The 22,094-nt window shown below is 41.3% G+C and overlaps 1 pseudogene; it reads left to right on the plus strand.

Annotated features, from left to right (window-relative positions):
- Positions 1-1,085: 1,085 nt before the first annotated feature.
- Positions 1,086-10,129, plus strand: LOC146690736 (nectin-4-like; annotated as a pseudogene).
- The last annotated feature ends 11,965 nt before the right edge of the window (positions 10,130-22,094 follow it).

Below are 22,094 nucleotides of genomic sequence, written 5' to 3' on the forward strand. Positions count from 1 at the left end.
TGTTATATGTTTAAAAGTAACCTAGTCAGTTTTGAAGATTAACAAAGACTAACACTGACCAGTGCTGATTTTCTAACACTGGAATATTTCTAACATTTTGAGTTATTTTCCAGTGTTAGAAAATCAACTGACTAGGTTACTTTTAAACATATAACACTGTCAAAAGTGTTAATTTAACACTCAAAGGTGTGGACCCATATAGACACTCTCCAGTGTTAATTTAACACTGGAGATTTTGCTGTGTATTAATGAGTTTTTTGGGTTCATTGAGAACATGGTTGTTGCTCAATAATAAAATTATTCCTCAAAAATACAACTTGCCTAATAATTCTGCACTCCCTGTATGTATGATTCACAAACAGTTGTCTTTTGTTTAGGATGATCTAAAAACAACCAGTCACTGATAGGCATTTCTTATCAGTGACCTTCTATTTCAATTTATTTAGGTTTGACCATCTACTTTTTATCCTATAAATTTTAATGACTGTGCAAAGATGCAATATCTTTGGTAAAAGCCTGTGAAATCCACTTGTGGTTTATTTCACTAGGTGGGGGTAAAGCTTCCCTAAAACCTAAAAAATAAATATGGCTATTTGAAGCTTTGCAAGCTCTTTGTGGGTTTTTTTTTTTCTTTTTCTGTTATTTGAAAGGTGTCATTCCAAAGTAACTGACTTTTTAAAAACTTCTTTTTAAAGGGCTAAGCTGTTTCTTGTGATCATGTTACAGTGTAACAATGTTCACAGAAACAAAATAACAAAATAGTACAATTTCAAATTCGTTTGTAATGGTAATAAATTACTAGTGAACTCTACTTGAAAGCCTGGCCACAGTAACAGGCAGAAACCTGTTCACTAACAAAGACATACTGTCTGAGGTTTTTTTTTTCTCTTCCAGAGGAATGTTGGCAGTTTCCGTCTCACCCAGACGCCTGCTACTATTAAAGCAGGAGATACTGAGTTGCAATGGTGTATACTACATAAATGGTGTATACGTAAACGTAAAAGTTCTTTTTGTGTTATATTGTAATTATCGCTCCCCACTCCTCCTCCAGCAATGAGCTAATGGCAAGAAAAAAGATCGGATGGATGGATGGAGCTTTTCTTTGTGTGTTCTTGGTCAGTAATTTCATACTAAGTAAATTCTCTATGATCCCCTGTCGTCTGGTGCTCCTGGCTGCACTCCTGCTGAGCAGAGATGCTGACAGTATATAGAAGCTGTTTGTTTGCTGCCTATGTCACTCATTTTTTGATAGTCATGTAAAGGTATAGATACATTAAAAGTAACTCAAATCAACCTGTGATGTGAGATTCCTGATTGGCTGTCGACCATTGTCAATCAATCTCGTGCCGCATCTCCTGTAGAGAACAGAATGCCTTCGGCCTGTCAAGTTTACTTAAATCTTCGATCGCTAGCAGTGTGACTCTGAAGTGCTGTATTGAATCTTTATTAGTTTTCTCCCCAACAAACACAACAATGTCGAGGAAACGTTTTTCACCATCAAAGGCACAGCGCGAGCCTTTGGTTTCATTCTATAATGCTAGACTTATATTTTCTAAGCAGGTTTGAACTGTTTAAACAAGAGAGAAAAGTGTGAAAATGATCATGCCTGTCTGAGAAAAGTGTTTAAAGTGTGTAGTGAGGGGTTTTACAGCCTTAAAACATCCATAATAATTGTAAAAAATGGCTACTTCGTTTTTGTATTTTGTTCCCAACAAATAAAGTGTTTATTTCTGACAGAATTCACAGTTTGTTTGATCTATTATGTGTTAACCTAGCTTTTTACTTTTCAGAGTGTGATCATGGCAAAAATATCCACGGCTGGTTTATGATTCACAATCTTTTCACAGTATAAAAAGGGGCTGGTTAACCTCGGAGCACCGCTAAAAACGTTTATTAACATCTTTAAAATAATAGCATTTTTTTTAAAGCTTATACTGGTACCTCTGGGGTTGATGCTTGATTTTCTCTACTTTAAAGGTGATTGAGTTCTTGCTGGGGTCATTCCCCATGGTAACTTGTGCTGTGAACCTGCTGTGCTAGGGATTTCTATAGTCCATTTGTGAAATTTGTGATTTTGCCTTTGTGTAATAAGTTCCCAAATTAGTGTTGAGTTTCTAAATATGGTTATAGATACCAGTTTGAGCCACAGCTAAATTTGGATAGTGCTAAAGAAATGCTAAAGATCATGATCAAATTTCACATTGTTTCACTCTCAGACACAGTATGTTTGAAACGAGCAAAAACATCTTTACATATCCTATACTTAGTCATGACTTTGTCTGTTAGCAAGTGTAAACAAAACTGCACACCCCAGCATTTAGAATCATGATGCATAGGCAAGGAATGAGACCATTAAATCAAAACATGGGTGTTGCCTTCTCTGCAAACTGTTACAGTAATTTTAGACACTTCATTTTCAATCTGCTGTGAAAATTCAAGTCATGATAAAGGTGTGTTTGCTAAGTCAGTAGCTGGAGCATAGAATATAATCCAGCTCGTCCTGTTTTAGCAATACAGCCATGACTTTCAACTGCCTATAATCAGTTTACTTATCCCCACAAATTCTATAACAAAGACTGAAAGTCCAAAGTGGACTTTATTTTTTATTTTTGTTTTACGAAGGATGTGCCAAACCTGTGAAATAAGGTAATCAATTTGGCGTGTAAGATCTATGGCATTCTCATTTAGGTTCATCTAAGATGCACTGTATCATACAGATTCGATACATCAAGTTTCTAATGAAATTCCAGCCTCTCCCTCAAGAGTTTTTGAGGAGGCCAGACATAAGTAAACTTGTACTTTAGTGTTTAAACCTGTAAATCTTTTTGGATCCTCTGTTTCTGCTTTGTCCAGTTCAGTTTTATAGTGTTTCATTCTCTTTATAGCTCTGCAGGTGATTGGTGGAAGTGTGACAGTGGTTCAAGGAGGTACGGCCATCTTACCGTGTCATGTCACTGATACCAATGATGACCTGACACAGATTACCTGGCAGAGGAAGATGAGAGAAAAACCTCATAATGACAATTTTATTACTATCCAACCCAGAAATAGACTCCAGTTTGTCAATGGACGTGATGATAGATTTAAATATATCGGGAATTTTAACAACAAAAATGGAACTCTCCAGTTATCCAATGTTGCCCTGAAGGATGAAGGCAGCTACACGTGCATCTTCACCCTGTTTCCAAGTGGAAATCAGAAGACTGAGATTCCTCTGAACTTGCTCGGTATGAAAAAACATTTATTTATTTATTTATTTATTTATTTATTTATTTATTTATTTTTATTTATTTTTTTCTAAATGACATCAGAAACAGCAGTATGCGACATTACGTGATGGCAGAGCTTCAGTTCATCCTTTGTCTTTTTTTTTTTTTTTTTTTTTAATAAATAGGACAGGGGGAATGAATGAGAGAAAGAGGGGGAGAGAAAGAAAGAAAACCAAAGGGGAGAAGAGACGGTGAGAAGGGGGGGGAAGAGAGAGAAAAAAAAAAGAACTCCTGGGTCACCTGTATGGAGAAAAAAAAAAAAAAAAAAAAAAAAAACAAACAGAGGAGACAGTAAACAACAAAGAGCAACATAATAATAGAGAAAACAAAGCACCATCACAATAAACTAGCTAGTCATAGATATCAATATTTACTAAATAATAAACGATATTGTGCAGCACGCAAGATAGACAGCGCACAGTGTGCTTTGAGGCAGCAGCCAAGAAAGCTTTAGTCCGCGTCTGTGAATACCCATGTGTGCATACCTGTGTGGATCAGCATGCTTGCATTCCAAAGGTTTCTCCATGTAATGATCTGCTAGGGAGTGTGGGGGGGCCTCAGCCCCGTCCTCCAGGGTGTGAAGCGGGTATGGAGGAGATCAAAACTCCAGACATCCAGAGGCCCCCAGAACACAAGAGACCATGGAAGACCAACAGAGGGGCAGCCGCGCCACTGTTCCAGTAAGAGCTGAGGAGAGTCCCAGATGAGGGCTCACTCAGCAGCCGCGGAGCAGAAGTCAGGGGGAGTTGCAGTGACGCGCCCGTGAGCTCCGCCGGCCCCCAGCTGTGCCTGAGTGACCGAGCCCCAGGCCGAGAGGCCGGGGGCACCCCACCTCCAAAGGGGGCCCGAGCGAGCCCCAGGCCCCAGGCCCCGACAAGCGGCCGCCAAGGAGTGAGCCGGTGTGTACCCGGACGCCCACCCCCAGACACAAAGAACCACCAACACACCGACACCTGAGGGAGTCCGCCACCGGCAGGGGAAGTGGTGGTGGGTGGAGATAGGCCTCCAAACCTTGGAGGGCCTGAGATGTCCCCAGAGAGGTGGCGTCTAATACCCAACCTGACATATAGACACAGACATACAGGCACACACAGACACAAACATCCATTCCCACCCTCATGCTCTCATATGCACTCACTCCACACTCAACCAACGTGGAGACAGACATAAAGAGACGCTGTACACACAATCACACTCCCCAAGCGTACTCTACAAACCGGGTCTAGGTACCCTTGCCCCTGGAGGGGGGAATTGCACCCAGACCCAGGTGGTGTTACCCTTTTCCCTGCGGTGGGGAGAGGCAGACCACCCCGACTCCGCAGCAGCAGGGAGGCCCCACACCCCAGACCGCAGTCGGACGGCCAACTCCTCCTACTAGCCCTCCCGCTCCAGCAGGCCGCAGAGAATGGGGGTGGGAGAAGACTCCAAACCTCCCTCCACCCGCTCATTGTAGTGTTGATGCATATGTGTTCTAAGGTGCAATTAAAACCCAGGAGGGCATGGAGCTACCTGCCAAGGAGCAGCAGGTAAGCGCATAGTCCCTCCTGCTAGCCCTCAATGACTAAGTGTATTTAAAATTGAGAGGTGGGCAACGACGTCAGGGGTGAGGTGTACACCCTGATGGTAATTTGGACTCTGTGATCGTGCCCACCCCCAAGATCCTATATGTATGTGTAATGAGAGTGTGAATAATGTGAATGTCTAAGTTGTGGGATAAAATTGAGGCAGAGGCAGCCAGAAGGGGACGGGGGGGACGGGGGGGGGGGGGGTAGCCTCCCCTGCACCCTGGTGACATACCCCCACTCCAAGGCCCTGCATGTGTGGGTGGTTGTGGAGGAGCGGGAAGAGGGAGGCAGCTGGAGATGGGGAGGGAAGGAAGGGAGGGGCAGGTAACCCCTCCCTGGGGCCAGCTCCCCCGCTGACCCCAGTAGGCACTCCCACCCTTCGCGACCCGCCAGGGAAGGGGGGCCCAGGCCCATCAGACCGGGGCCCAGTGCAGTAGCGCCCTCCGGCTCCACAGAGCCCTGGACAGTCCACCCAACCCCACCACAGAGAAAACTGCACCCACCCCACCATCCACACATCTTCCAGACTACATAAGACGGTAAACGCCCAGGCTGAGATCTTCCTCCACCTCTCCTGTATCTCCCCCTCCTGCAGAGAGTTCCTGAAGAGAAGAAAGCTCCTGCAAGATGTGACCATCCCCCCCACCAGTTGAAGAGCCCCCCAGGCGGCTCGACGCACCGGCGGCACCCTGCTCCAGGGCCGGGCCCCCATGCACCCACCCGCCCACAACCCCGGCAACACACCAACCAGGACCCAAGCCCCCGAGGCCCGGCCCGGGCCCCAGCCCAGAGACGGAGCGCCCCCAGAACCTCACGCCCATCCCGGACCCACCCAGGGGCAGCCAGGTTGCCAGGTCAGTAACCCACGTCCGTCAGCACAGACCCTCCCCTAGCCCCGCTGCACGCAGCCGCGAGGAAACAGTCACCTGAGAGCCAACAGAGCCCCTAACCGGACATGACCGCTACCCCGGGTTGAGCCCCCCAAGGAAGATGCCTCCGGGGAACCCCCCGACGCCCTAAGCCTGTCCCTTAAACATTTATTTAAAATACTCTTTGTGTTTGTGTGTGACATAGAGAAGGAGTTACTTTCACCATCCTGCTTGCATGTTGATTTATTTAAGTGCTGTAACTCTCCTAGTGCCTCCTTTCACAAGCATCAAGGACAATCTTCCCACTTTGGGCACAGAAGAGGTTTTATTTGCTACCTGCACAGCTGCTGGATCGAAGCCTCCTGCAGTGATGAGGTGGCTAACTGGTGCTTTGGGAGACAAAGTGAGGACGACAACAAACTCCACCCAGTGTGACAACCGCACGACTACCACAGTCAGCTCTCTGTTTGGTGTTCCTACGAGAGAGATTAATGGTCACAAGGTCCAGTGTGTCATTAGCGGTGACTCCCTGACTAAAGAAGAAACCCTGCCCTTCCCCATACAGGTCTACTGTGAGTATCATCTATTACGGTAATAGAGTTTATTATTTTCCCTCTTTTGTGTCGCTGTCCATTTAATAATTTTAATTGTTTAATTTGCTATTTAACAAGGTGCACAGCCAGACACACACACGTTTACATTCAACCATAAGGTAATGCTACTGAACTGAAATGAGCAAAAACCTCTTTTCACAGTATGAAATTACTCTGTACCGGTCATCCAGCCATGAGACAAAAATAGTTTCATTATCTAATGATAAAATACATTTGTTTATGAATAATGTAATGTCTATCCTTTCAGTTCTTTTTACAAACCCTACATCAGTGTTTTTAACAAAAACAGACACACACTTTTTTATAACAAGTAGCATTAAGTATTAAATTGAGACACGTTTCTCCTTACTTCTCTATGTTGAGTGGGACTGTAACATTTTACCTAGGCCACATAAAATAGTAACTAAAGAATATTAAAATAGAAAAAATATTATTGTTTGATCAGTAATTTTAGTTGTTTGTTGTCTGTATGCATAGAAAAAATAATAATAAAACCCCGTTAACAGTTTCCACTGCAATAAGCCTTATTATGAGAGTTTATTTTTGACTCCTAAACAACAGTATAAAATAAGTAACACAACGGTATGCTTGTTTAGAACAATATACCTCAAATTTAGAGTTTAAAGCTATAAGTGCCCTTTTTAACTGTATTCTAGATATAAGATCTTGGATGGCAGAAAACTTTTTACAGCTTAACCAGGACAAAACTGAAGTTTTAATCATCGGTCCCGATCGAGGCTCAGAGAGAGAAACTCTTGTCTAAATTAGAGGCATTTTCACTATGTCCTTTGCTACAAGTGAAAAACCTGGGTGTTATTTTTGACTCTGAGCTTGGTTTTATCCCACATATTAAACATGTAACCAAAATTGGATTTTATCATCTAAAAAATATAGCCAGAGTTCGCGCTATTCTCTCTCGGGCCAACACGGAGATGCTGATGCATGCTTTTATTACCAGTCGCATTGATTACTGTAATGCCCTGCTCTCTGGTCTTCCTAAAAAGAATATTTCAACTTTACAACTTTTACAAAACTCAGCAGCTCGTGTGCTGATGAAGACCAGAGGGTGGGCCCACATTACACCGGTTTTAGAATCGCTGCATTGGCTCCCCGTGTGTTTCAGGGTAGATTTTAAAGTTCTTTTATTGGTTTTTAAATGTCTTAATGGTCTTGGGCCTTCTTATCTCTCAGATCTGCTTTTACCATATGAACCCTCGCGGACCCTGAGGTCCTCTGGTACTGGCCTTTTAATTGTCCCTAAAGTCAGGACACATACTCACGGAGAGGCAGCTTTTCAGTGGTATGGTCCTCGTCTGTGGAACAGCCTGTGGAGGAGCTCAGGGCCGCAGAGAACGTACACGTTTTTAAGAACAGGCTCAAGACCCACCTTTTTAATTCAGCTTTTACTTAACGTTTATTTATTTTATGCTTTTTTATTCTATCCGGTTATTCTATTATTAATTTAGGCTTTACCTAATATTTATTGATTTTATTCTTATTCATTTTTTAATCTTCTTACTTTATTTATATTTATATTTATATTGTATCCCGTTCTTATTTATTTTATCGTTTTACCCTGTATATAGCCTATTGCGTCATATCTCCAGTGTTTCCTCGGAGGGGGCTCTCTGCACCGGGGCTGTGATTGACCGTGGCTGCTGGGTCTCTGGGGTCCTCTCAGCCTGGCTGGGGGGCTTCTTTGCCTCTCTCCTGCTGTGTGCCCGGCCTGGAGGTTGCGGTCTGTGACCGGCTCCCGGTGCAGACGGCTCCCTGTTATAGTGTTTCCTCATTTGGCACATGCGAGCCCAGCCCAATTTTACGCTTTAAGTGTGTGTGTGGGGGGGGGGGGGGGGGGGGGATATGTGTGTATTCACATTGTTTATGTTAATGAGAGTGTGTGGAGTAAGTTGGAGGGTGGGGTGGGGTGGGCTGCTTTTAACCATGTAAAGCACTTTGTGCTACTTTTTTTTTTTTTGAAAAGTGCTTTATAAATAAAGATTGATTGATTGAAGTGTATGTAAGTGAGCCAATGAAAACCATGAAGCAGGAAAAGAACTGTTTTCTAAAATGGCTTTAAAACAAAATCTAAACTAACCAAGATTTACTAAAACATATGTGAGATGTTATTTTGATAGCATAAATATTTCCTCAGTTCAAGATTAACACATTTCTTGCTCTATTTTTTGCAGTGTCTCCTACAGAAGTGAACATTTCAGTGATTTCAGAGGACTAATTTGAGTGTGTGACAGAAGCCAACCCAAATGCAAACTTTACCTGGAGCAGGTAAAGTATAAATATTTCTTTTACTGCCTAAGGCATGTTTTTTAAGTAGAGTGTGCTAGTGGTCCTATCAGATTTAAGGTACCATAGCAGAGTTGGGTGCGAAGAAAAGTTTTCTGATATGTATCAACAGATTTTTGCTATATTTGGGAGATTAAAACTATCCAGAAACCCTGTCTTTGCACCACCACAGATCTCCTCTACCAAGACACACCCACGATATCTAAAATCTCTCCCTCGGCTGCCCCTGATAAACACTGTACCCAACACCTAGGGCATCTCCTGCACATGTTATTTCTTCAGGATATTCTTATTAGGGCTTCGTGGGTTAAAGCCTCGCCCCAGGGATACCCGCTCACCATTTGCCTCGTTTCTGGGTTGGGCCTTGATAACCCCACCGTGAAAACCTACTCTTCATAGGGTTTTCTGAATGGCTCTTTATCTGCTTTTCACTAAAGACAAAGACTTTGTCAACTGCCTTTATTCCCCCACAGCTCAAGCTGTAGTCCAAGTATTGTCTCCATTAACATGATGTTTTGTGTATCCATCGTCTTTATGTGAATAAAGAAAAATACTATCACAAAGACTGAAATTTGTTTAACTTTTCATTTAACTTTTGGCACAAATCACAACTCACTCACTTTATGTATATTTAATGTTGAGCCTCATTCATGTTTTTTATCAGATCTGGGCAGTCTTTCCTGGAGTCTGCTGTCAAAGAAGAGGGTGCAAAGCTACAACTGCTGAGTCTGACCGCTTATCTAAATGGCCTCTATGAGTGTGAAGCAGCTAACTCATATGGAATAAAACATGGTCAGCTCTATGTGCATGTGGCATCAGGTGAGATCAGTTTGGATTTAGCTGTGCAGTTTGTTCAAATTTATCTTTTGTTTCTCTTTTTTAGATCTGAGCTTTTGTGGATGTTGTGTCATTTAGATGTTACTCTGTTTGGTTTTCTTGTTTTCTCCTATTGAAAGATATAAACAGAGACTTGAATATCTAGACTATGAGTAAAATTATTCCATATAAATTTCTCTCCATATTTAAGCATTTTCATCATGCCCTAGAAGTTAGAATTCCTTGGAGAATAGTTACGTTAAAGAAGTAGTTCGATTACCCTAGAGATAAGTTAATCAATCAATGAGTGATGCTCCACCCAGTGTAATACGACCAGTTCTTTAAGCTAACAGCATGTCTTAGCTTGAAGTTCTTTTCATACCAAATTTGTCTCACATTCTTTTCTATGTCAGATCTTGTCTGTTGGAAAACATTTTTCAATGTGTTGGATACAGGTGTCAGGTGGTGTTTGAATACTGTCCAACTCATTTAAATGTGAAATATAAAACTAAATTCCAATAAACAGAGAAAACGATTAATCATCTCCTTCTCAATATATTCTTCCTTCTTGTGTCTCTGCAGGAGCATGCTCTGCTGCTTGGGCCTCATTTGGTCTTTTGCTTTCCTTGAATGCCATTGGAGCTACATGGTTCTTTTATAAATCCGGGTGTTTTCAAAAGTGCTTAGAACAATAACTCTTTGTGCACTGAATACGTAGCACTCTACTCCTAATATTAAAGGATATGCACACAATGTACAAATAGCTTTTGAAGTTTTAGTGAATAAAAATAGGCCAAGCCTCAATTGCAGACATTGTGCGGTTATATTTTGACTGGCATAAATGTGATTGGACCTGAACCGGAATGATGTCAGGGAAACTATGGAAGCCTTTTGAACAGCTCGTAATCTAAAACTTACAACATCCTCTTAAAACAATGAATTCATTCTCATGTACTGGGTCTCTGATGTTTTATTTGTGATTTGAAAATATGTGTTGTACAGGGAGAGCAGAATTATTAGGCAAATGAGTATTTTGTCCACATCATCCTCTTCATGCATGTTGTCTTACTCCAAGCTGTATAGGCTCGAAAGCCTACTACCAATTAAGCATATTAGGTGATGTGCATCTCTGTAATGAGAAGGGGTGTGGTCTAATGACATCAACACTCTATATCAGGTGTGCATAATTATTAGGCAACTTCCTTTCCTTTGGCAAAATGGGTCAAAAGAAGGACTTGACAGGCTCAGAAAAGTCACAAATAGTGAGATATCTTGCAGAGGGATGCAGCAGTCTCAAAATTGCAAAGCTTCTGAAGCGTGATCATCGAACAATCAAGCGTTTCATTCAAAATAGTCAACAGGGTCGCAAGAAGCGTGTGGAAAAACCAAGGCGCAAAATAACTGCCCATGAACTGAGAAAAGTCAAGCGTGCAGCTGCCAAGATGCCACTTGCCACCAGTTTGGCCATATTTCAGAGCTGCAACATCACTGGAGTGCCCAAAAGCACAAGGTGTGCAATACTCAGAGACATGGCCAAGGTAAGAAAGGCTGAAAGACGACCACCACTGAACAAGACACACAAGCTGAAACGTCAAGACTGGGCCAAGAAATATCTCAAGACTGATCTTTCTAAGGTTTTATGGACTGATGAAATGAGAGTGAGTCTTGATGGGCCAGATGGATGGGCCCGTGGCTGGATTGGTAAAGGGCAGAGAGCTCCAGTCCGACTCAGACGCCAGCAAGGTGGAGGTGGAGTACTGGTTTGGGCTGGTATCATCAAAGATGAGCTTGTGGGGCCTTTTCGGGTTGAGGATGGAGTCAAGCTCAACTCCCAGTCCTACTGCCAGTTTCTGGAAGACACCTTCTTCAAGCAGTGGTACAGGAAGAAGTCTGCATCCTTCAAGAAAAACATGATTTTCATGCAGGACAATGCTCCATCACACGCGTCCAAGTACTCCACAGCGTGGCTGGCAAGAAAGGGTATAAAAGAAGAAAAACTAATGACATGGCCTCCTTGTTCACCTGATCTGAACCCCATTGAGAACCTGTGGTCCATCATCAAATGTGAGATTTACAAGGAGGGAAAACAGTACACCTCTCTGAACAGTGTCTGGGAGGCTGTGGTTGCTGCTGCACGCAATGTTGATGGTGAACAGATCAAAACACTGACAGAATCCATGGATGGCAGGCTTTTGAGTGTCCTTGCAAAGAAAGGTGGCTATATTGGTCGCTGATTTGTTTTTGAATGTCAGAAATGTATATTTGTGAATGTGGAGATGTTATATTGGTTTCACTGGTAAAAATCAATAATTGAAATGGGTATATATTTGTTTTTTTGTTAAGTTGCCTAATAATTATGCACAGTAATAGTCACCTGCACACACAGATATCCCCCTAAAATAGCTAAAACTAAAAACAAACTAAAAACTACTTCCAAAAACATTCAGCTTTGATATTAATGAGTTTTTTTGGGTTCATTGAGAACATGGTTGTTGTTCAATAATAAAATTATTCCTCAAAAATACAACTTGCCTAATAATTCTGCACTCCCTGTATACTTTGGTTTCAGCCAAATACATTAAAGTTGATTCTGTGCCTCACAGTACAGATGGACAATGATCCAAAACACACTGAAAAAGAAGCCCAGGAGGTTTTGAAGGAGGCGTAGTATTCTGCAGTGATGGACTCAGTCCCCTGATGTCACTCCAACTTGGCTGGATCTTACATCCTGAACACAGGATGTAAGAGCCAAGAATAAGAAAGTGAAAAGCCTGAGATTAAAGGGCTTGGAAAGGATCAAGAAGAGAAAACCCATTCTCCAATGATCTCTAAGACTTCACCCATTGCCTACAAAGGATACAATAAAGTATTCAAACCAAACAGTCTGTTTTATGATTATGTTTATGTTTCTCCAGCTACAGTTCAGCTTCATGCAATACAGTAGTTTTGTTCAAAGCCTTCAATTAAAATTACGAGTTTTGCACTTGAATTGCACCTTGTTTGGTTTTCTCTAAAGAACTGAGCAGTTCAAAAGTAAATCTTTTTCTTTCTTTTCTTTCTTGATTTTTGAGGAATTAAAACTCAACCGTTCTTTCTAAAATCTGCAGATACACTAAAAGTCTTTGCATATTCTTCTGAAACTATCCAGACAGCACAACAAAGTATTGCAGACGTATACCTGCTCTGTCAGGTAGTGGCAGGTAACAGAGATGTGGTTTATCTCATTAGGAAGAATGTGTTTCTGTGGGTTAGCGCTGCTTTACCTACATTTCACCTTTCTCTTCATAACTCACACAAAGAGGGATTCAGGAGCTTTAATTTGGCTTTCTTATCAGCAAGAAGCAAGTACAATAATGTTTACCTCCACTTCACCTGACAATTCTGCTGGGGAGGCATTAGGTTGCATTGACATTGCTTACCCACTGAAAAAGATTGAAAAATGTCCTGTCCACCAATAATAATGGATTGCATTTATATAGCGCTTTTCAAGGCACCCAAAGCACTTTACAATGCCACTATTCATTCACTCTCACACACTGGTGGAGGCAGCTACAGTTGTAGCCACAGCTGCCCTGGGGCAGACTGACAGAAGCGAGGCTGCCATATCGCACCTCTCTGGCCAGCACCAGTAGGCGGTAGGGTAAAGTGTCTTGCCTAAGGACACGACAACCAGGACAGAGAGCTCGGGGATCGAACCGGTGACCTTCCGGTTACAGATGCACTTCCCATCTGTAACCTTCTGTGGAGGTTGGAAAAATTCGATATTTCATTTTCCACTATTTAACCAGGTCAGTCACTTGGTCCAGTTCTTCCTGTGACTATTAAGCCAATCACCCTCCTCTCAGTTTTTGCTTATGTGATCCATGGCCAGAGCTGGCAATTTCAGAGCTAATCTTCAGTTATGTTTGAATATACACAAAAAAACAAAACAAAAAAAACTAGCTTCTACTCCGTGGCTGCTGGGTGACCCGTCATCTGGGGCTCTCTTCAGCTCTTCCCAGGAGGGTGGCACAGATGCCCCTCCGATGATCCTCCTTGGGCTCTTGCACTCTGGGAGCCTCTGGATGTCTGGGGCCTGGATCTCCTTGATGCCTGCTTCATGCCCTGGGGGATGGGGCCATGGCTCCCCACACCCCTAGCAGATCATTACATAGATAAACCTTTTGAATACAAGCCCGCTGGGCCACACAGGTGTGCTCACAGGTGTGCACACGGGTATTCACTGTTCATTGACAAAAACTACCCCTTTCTTCGCTGCTACCTCAAAGCACATTGTGCGCTGTCAGTCTTGTGTGCTGCACAACAACATTCAATATCTAGTACTATTATTTACACTTAGCTAGATTAAAGCGATGGTGTTTTGTTTATTATGCTGCTTGTAGAGTGGCTGTGGCTCAGGTGCAGCAGCTCAGCTACTGATTGGAAGGTTAGTTGTTCGATTCTTGGCTTCCCCAGTCTGCATGCCAAATATCCTTGGGCAAGATACTAACCCCAAGTTGCCCTCTGATGTGTTCATCAGAGTGTGAATGTAGTTTAGTTTGCACTTGTGTTTAGAAGTGCTTGTATGAGTGGGTGCAAATGGGTGAATGAGGCATGTTGTATACGGCGCTTTGAGTACTCTGGGAGAGTAGAAAAGCGCTATATAAGAATCAGTCCATTTACTCTTTTTGCTTGTTTTCTCTTTTTTTTCTTACTCTCTCAACAGGTGATCTGGGAGATATTTTCGTTTTAAGTGCCCTTTCTTACTGTCCCTCTTCTCCTCTGTTTTTCTTTTTCCTTCCTCTCTTTCTTTCTCCCTTTCCTATCCCCCAACCATGCCTGTCCTGTCTGTAACAACTGAAAATAAAATAAAATAAAATAAAATAAAATAAAATAAAATAAAATAAAATAAAATAAAGGTCGATCAAATAGACCAATACTGCAAGGCCGTGATGATCCACTTGGTAAAGTAAATCCGTTAGGTAACTTGTTGGCTGTCAGACAATAATTCTCGGCAGCCTTACCCCAATTTCTTTCGGGGTCAACAATCAGGATCAATAAAGTTTTATTGAATTGAATTGAATTGAATTGAATTGAATTGAATTGAATTGAATTGAATTGAATTGAATTGAATTCTGATGGCTAAAGAACCAAACGGGACAGGCAAAAAAAAAGGAACCTTCATAAGCAGTTTTTCTCTTTTTTTTAAAATAAGGAGACATCAGCACAGTCAAATGACAGACAGATGTTATTCTAATGCTTGGGGTCTTGTAGTGTCTAATACAGGCCCTGACTGGGGACACCTGCTAATACACAGAGTAAAGGGTCGCCTCACCATTATAAAGAAAGTAGGTTAAGAACATAAGGGCATAATATATTTGAAAAATGTTGAAATAAGGGACACAGGGTTGGATGCATTAGGTATTTGGGCATCAGGCACCGGCCCATTTTCGATGTTTAAAATAGTAAATCACTGACACAGTTTCTGTATTTCCAACACACAAACCTCACAGTAGAAATGACCCTAATTATAGCAAATGCTAAAGAAGTGTTAGAGATACAGACGAAAAATAAGTTTTTAGATTGTGTTTTCGACTGTCTCCCAAGTTAATGTTTCGAGGTGTGTGGCATTTGCACCTGCTAGACCAACCCAGACCACATTATGATTTCAACTGACATCAGGTATGGGTCCAGCCAGCCTAGCACTTGTTCTGCAGTTGTTTAGAAGTACTTTACTGCCCCCGATCGAGACATATAAATCTTTGCACCACTTACCTGTAAACCCCCCCAACGCTAAAAGTTACCATGGAATCATTATTGAATTGCAGAATTTTCAGGCGGGGAATGAAGCAGCATCCACAGACAGTTTACAGGAATGGGCAACGTCAGGATCTGCATGACTTAAACTGATACAATGTCACCTATGATGTGACATGAGCTACTTCCCCTTACCATAGGATTGGTTTGTTAACCATACCACCAGAAGGGGTGATGTGTGGTGGCTTTGCTGGGGTCATAAGCTGAGAGTTAAAATCCTCTCTGACTGGAAAGTAACCTGCACACTAAGCTTCTCTCATCGTGCATTTTTGTTCCCTAGTTTTGAGGTGTGTACATGGACGTCCTCTGTGTTCCAAGGGGAGTGCCCAATGAGTTTAAAGCTAGAAATCAAATACCTGCATGGCTTGAGTCAGTCTTTTTCTGGTGGGTGACAATTTATAAAAACGTAGATTGGATTGTTGATTATAATCAACAGAGATTTCTGAGTCACACTCGGTATGAGTGAAGGGGATCTCTGACTGCGTGCAACTTCTCTGATGACTTGGCAGAATAGAATTGCTTTAGATGAACTGACCCATTCAAAACTTCAGTGGAGCAGTGGTTTGGTAGGTGAAGTGGGAGTGTGTCTTCTCTTTAAGTCTCTGCAGCTGCCTTGTTGACTGGATGCTGCTTCATTCCCCGCCTGAAAATTCTGTAATTCAATAATGATTCAATATGACTATTTACAGTAAGCTGAAGGAATGTATCTGTCTCTCTGACCCTCTAATCTGCTCTTTTCTCAGGCCTTGTTTTTGCGGCTCTGCTATCTGTTGTACGAGTACATCGTGTAACTGAACTGCTTTTCTGTTAGAGCTTCACACACAAATCTGTTCCCAGGATAATTCTGGAAGAAGTGTATAAATGAAACACACAGGATTGCCCCAGTGAGCACTCACATAGACACTCATGGTGTTTGCTTTTGCTTCCTTGCAAGTAAAATGAACATGTTAGAACTTGCTACTCTGTCTGTCTCACTTAATAAGAGGATTTTTTCTAACAAAGACCAAGAAACCTAATATGATGTTTTCAGACCAAGGTGATTGTAAGTGAGCCAGTGACAACTCTGAATGTGTTTGAAAGGATTACTCCTTGATACTATACCAAGATTTATGGTTTTGTCTGACATGACAGGATTCAAACATGTACGAAACATTGTTTTGACATCAGTATTTCATCAGTTGAGGGTTTATACAGTTCTGTTTTTGATCTTTGAATTCTCTGTTACATTTCAGAGGACTCATTCGAGTGTGTAACTGTGAAAGAGGGAGGAACCAAGAGAATCAGAATCATCAGAATCAGAACACTTTCTTTATCCCCAAGGGGCAATTAACAAACAACCGAGCAGCATACGTTGAAGATCAGGACAATAAGAACAGGCAATAGGAGTGAAATAATAAATACACAGAATATACAGAATATACACAGTTTTAAAATTATACAGTTTTAAAATGAAAGTGACTGAAAGGTGAATAAATAACTAAGTGACTAAAAGTGAATAAAGTGTCAGTAGTATAAGAAGAGTGTAGTTTATGTTTCTGGTGTGGGAAATGTTCTTATTGGCTGGAGTTAAAAAGCAGAGTACCAGCGGAGGCGGAGGTGGAGGCGTCACCCAGAAGGAAGCCGGGGTGAAGTATGTGAGGGGGGTCATAGATGATTTTGGCTGCCTCACTAAGGGCATGTTGGCTGAAAACCTGTGCCAGAGTTCTTACAAGCAGTCCAATGATTTTGGAGTGCACTGATGCAGTATTCTGCAGTCTGTTCCTGTTCTGAAGGCTGAGGGAGTGAAGCACATTTAATGCCTTTGTACAGCTTTTTCCTTTTATTCACCCTCACTTCTTAATGGCTTTGTATAGCACATATTAAGGTTGGGGTGTTTTTTCAGGGGTTTTTTGTTATATTTTGTTCTTTTTCATTAGCATCCTTAACGTTTTCACAGACCTCGAACACCTATAAAAGATAAATGTGCAAACATGTTTGTTTTGCAGTTTAGATGCTGAGAATTATAATCTCAAGCATTAAAATCAGGACTCCCTTCCTTGGACCCCTACTTGGTGTTTTGTGTTTATGGATTTTTACGTCTTGTTTAAACATTATTTTTATATTCTCTGTGTGACTTATGTTTCTTAGTTTGGTTTTCTTGTGCTTTTGAGTTTATCTATATTTCTAGTTTAGGTTGTTTGGTCCCCTTCACGGTTTTGTCCCGTCTCTGTGTCCTTCCCCCAGTCTCTACCTGTTAAGTCAATCTTGTCTCCATGTTTATTTGCCAGTTTGGCTCCTGAATTATGTCGCTCGCTGTTTCCGTCCCTTGCTCTGTCACCCTGGGTCCTCGCTGTGTTCCCTGTATTTAGTCTGCGTCTTAGTGTGTGTTCCTGGTGTTTTCTGTTTTATTCTGACAGTTCTTTTCATCCTGTGTGCGTCATGTTCAGTTTAGCTCCCTCTGTCTCATCCGTTAGATCATGTTTGTGTACACAGGTGTTTCCTCTCTCCCCTGACTCCCTCTCGTATATATTCTCTGTCTCCCTCCGTCCAGTGTCGGAATCTTCCTCTGGCCATGTGTCCTGTTGGTATTTTAATTCCTTCTGTTATTCTCACATCTGCCTGCCACACACTGGGTATCCTGACACTCCGTCATAGCTGAAGACTGTAAACTGGAAAGTGAAGGAGGGAAAATGTTACTGACTGAGACATTGTTGTCGATGTGTCGGTCCACACTGAGTGAACACTGAAAATACAGAGAGGTCAAGAAACTAACAATTAAAAAATTTAATTGTTATACCCTGAGGTTCTCGACCAATGTGCTTTGAAGTAAATGTTGATTATTGAACAGCTCACCACAGAAACTGAACATTTTAAAATCCAGATCCATGCACAGGAAGAAACTGTGGTGATTTTTTTTTTTTTTAATCATTTGTTGTCAAATTGTCAAATGAGACCTTAAAACTTAAACTAAATCCATTATGTTCACAAACCGACAGTGGAATTTAAAAAAAAAAAAAAAACGTGTTTTTTTTTTTTTTTTTTTTTTAGCAAAGCAGTTTTATTTACACTGTGAATTTGATTACACATAAATTATTTTCACTTTAAACTGCACCAGTGTCACTCAGCAGTCCTTGGCTTCTCTTTCTGTACTTCATTGCGGATCCATTAAAAATGAGAAATTCTCATTTTTGTCTCTTACAGAGAAAGGAACAGACACCAGATGAGGTCACAGAGATGCGAGGATCCTTCGCAGCAGAGACAGACAGAGTGACTGCCGAGACATCAACTGGGTCCAAGGGTCATGGCATTTGGGCTCCAGCTAGTCACCACAAAAGGATGGATCCCATAAACACAGCAATAACCATGAAGGGGTTGGCGGAAATCCGGGAACACCAGACCAACAAAGTTCGAGAGGCTCTTGGGCAAAAAGGGGAACACCTTCCTGTTCCTTTTTCTGGAGGATACACAGATCGTTGTTTGAAATCGGGGCAGAATAATCCCCTGATCTGTGCCACGACTGAAGGGTTGTCTAACCCCTAAGGTTGAAGAATGAAGAGCAGAGGATCACCCAACTGGACGACACTGGTAGCTGCAGCAATAAAATAAAGGCTAAAAGCTCCTTGGACAGAGGTTCTAGTCTGAGTACGTCTGAAGGGTATAAGGTAGCACCAAAATAAAGCTGTGGGAGACCCGGGGAGTGTCATCTGTACCTGCTATTGTTGGAATAATAGTTTTTCTTGCATCTGAACTGCGCAAACACAGAGGTCATCTCACATATGGTTCGCCCCTCAGGGGGACAAAGGACCTCAGGAGTGAGAAGAGATGAACCCGGCCACACTGAATTATGGGGTGTTGGTGAGCTCATTATTCTAATGACCTCATCAGAGGGAATTGTTAGATTCTAATATTATTTTATGCCATGTTATACCCCTAATTAAAGATTGTGAATTATTATGTAGTTTTAGTTTGCATTATTCTCCTGAATTAGAAGAAGCTGATAACTATTGCATTAGTTAAACTGATTTGCATTACATTAAACTGCTGACTTGTTGTGAATGAATGATATTGTTTATGATGCATTATACTGCTGAGTTATAAGAAATACTGTTCGCAGAAAGTTATTGTCTTATTTGTCTGATTAGAAGAGAACATGCTGGAGTTTTCTGCCCCATCTCAGCAGGAGCAGATAGACGGGGAGCCAAGGTCGTAGCTTAGGCGCTGTGTGAGAGAAAGCATGTGAATGTTTAGGCTTTTTATGATAAGGTGGAGGCACCAGAGGCTATAAAAGTTTGAGCAATACTCCACCATTTTGAGATCTGAGGCTGTCTGCATACAGTGTCCATCTCCCACGCGTGTGATCATTAAAATCATCGTTTGACTCAACCCGACCGGACCAGTGTTGTTATTGTGGTTTTTTCTCTTGTCTCCATCCCCAATATTTTGAACCTTAACACTGGTAAATGCAGTGTTAGTGTGTTTAAATATTAAGTGTTTCTTTTCTTCTTCTTTTTTAATCTTAAGTAGCTCTAAAACTACATTAATTTATTTATTCAGTGGTTGAGACAGCAAACTCTTCTTCTTCTTCCAACTGGTGTTAATCATGTGACATGACTGAGAGCTTGATGGACCCAGTGGTGAAACTGAAATGTTTTATTGTCTGTCCAGCTGTATTTTTATTGGATACTTGGGTCAATGCTCTCAAATCATTAAAACAAAAAAGAAGACATTTCTCAATATTTTATTCTCTTACTTTGTAGACTGATTTACAAGCCTGTGAACACAGTTAGCAGGGCTCTGCATGTAGACACAAAGACTGTGGTACAAAAGTTAAAACACAGCAAACATACAACAGCAAGGCTGGCCCAGAACACAAGGACACTTAACACAGAAATATAAATCATTCATGCATTAAACAAAAGGCAGCAAACTCGGCGGATAAACCAGTGTTGCATCTGCAAGTAAGAGACAGCTTAGCAAAGAACCCATTTTAAATAATATCTTCTGGCACTTTGTTGCAAGCACTCTGTAACAAAAACACATAATAATATTTTGAATATACAAAAAATGTCAGATAACACAAGAACTGTGATTAGAATTAGAGATATCAGGTCTTATCAAGCGATGAACTAAAATTTGAATTTTTTCATTATATATAATAGAAGCTTTCCTGGAAAGAAAAACACACAATGAAACTCAACTTTATTGAAACAGTGTGGGATCATCTTGATAGAGACAAAAAGGCAGCCAGCATCCGAAGAAGAGTTTTGAATGTCCTTCAAGAAGTCTGTAGAATTCCTGTGGTTCTGCTCACAAATGTATTTGCATCATCAGTTTAATCCCAACATTATTATAGTGGACAAAATAACCCATGATCTCTGGAACATGGTTCAGTCCAGTCCCCGTTTAATAATGTCCAGTCAGAGACATGAGACTATGTCACAGTACTTAAGGACTGTATTTGCTGCCACACATTAAGCACGCACTCTGGCTTTCGAGTAAGGATTTGGTTCTGAAATTGGTACAAGTAGGAAATAATATAAACACCTATTTCAATTATTCTTTCACATTCGGTATTAAAGCCAATAACAAAATAAAGTATGATATTAATTATGGGATAGAAGCCGATTATACAACGTGGCATAGACACAGAATTGCAGCTAAATCCCTCATTGCTGGATCAACACTACCCTCTGGTGGTCGTTTCAATAAATGCTTCTGAGTATTTTAAAAAAAACTTTATATTTTATCAATATGTTGTACTTCAGCCCAACCTGCTTGCTACCAGTGATGGTACATAAGCTCTTTTTTGAGTTGGTGTGGAGATGGGAGTGAGGTTTGACTGCTTAAATGAACCCAAATAATTTACCAGTGGATAGCACCACGTGTAATGATGTTAAATATGCTAAATTTAACTAATTAATTAATTAATATTTTATAACAATCACAAACAGGTGCCATGTGTTTTGGTTACAGCACTTGGTAACTGTGCAAAAATGCAGTACTTTTGGAAAAAGCCTGTGGAACATCACGTGTTTAAATGTGGTTTATTTTACCAGGGTGCGGCAGAAACTACCTAAAAGTCTAGGTATTTGGATCTTGCAAGTTTTGAATGCACTTTGTGGCTTTTTCAAAAGAACATAAATACTTTGACTCTGTACAGGTAACAGCAGTAACTGCCTTTTTAAAGGACGCAGCTGTTTGTAGTTCTGGTAATCATATTACAGTAATGTTCACTGGCAGAATTACAGCAACACAACAGTATTGAGGATGCTGGAAGCACTACGGTTTTGCACTAATGAACAGTTTGAGTCTATTTTAAATGTATATAGGTAACAAATTATTAGTAAACTTTACTTGAAACTATGCACAACTTGAACGTTTACACACAGCCTGACCACAGTAACAGCCAGAAAAAGGTTCACAAAGAGGTACTGTTGAAGAACTCTTGGGGCGGGACATTTGTTCCCGTTAGGTGTGTCAGAGGAATGTTAGCAATTTCCTTCTCAGTCTGACATCTGTTGTATTTGCACGAAAGCACATGAAAGTGTGATGCTGAGTCGTCTGGTGCTGCTGACTGTGCTCCTTTTTGTTATGCATATGCTAATAATCATGTAAAGATATAGATACATATAAATTAACTCGTCATGTATTGCCCACATGTTACCAGCAAATAAGTAAACATTGAGTACTTACTTTAACAAGACTAACTAAACTAAATAAAAGGAGGATGCATACAGCATTTTTTTTTTAAGTGAAGTAAATAGAAGTCAGTCCGAGGAAAGTCGACATAATCTCGATAATAAACATCTCTTCCTGTGACACAAATGTCCCTCATCCCTCAGGGTCACACAAAGGGCTCTACAACACTCCACAGCTGCAGAATGT

Source organism: Copadichromis virginalis, linkage group LG16 (assembly GCF_057382275.1).
Source record: "Copadichromis virginalis isolate Kocher_CV1m ecotype Utaka linkage group LG16, C_Virginalis_male_GT1.1, whole genome shotgun sequence".
NCBI classification, from domain to species: domain Eukaryota; kingdom Metazoa; phylum Chordata; class Actinopteri; order Cichliformes; family Cichlidae; genus Copadichromis; species Copadichromis virginalis.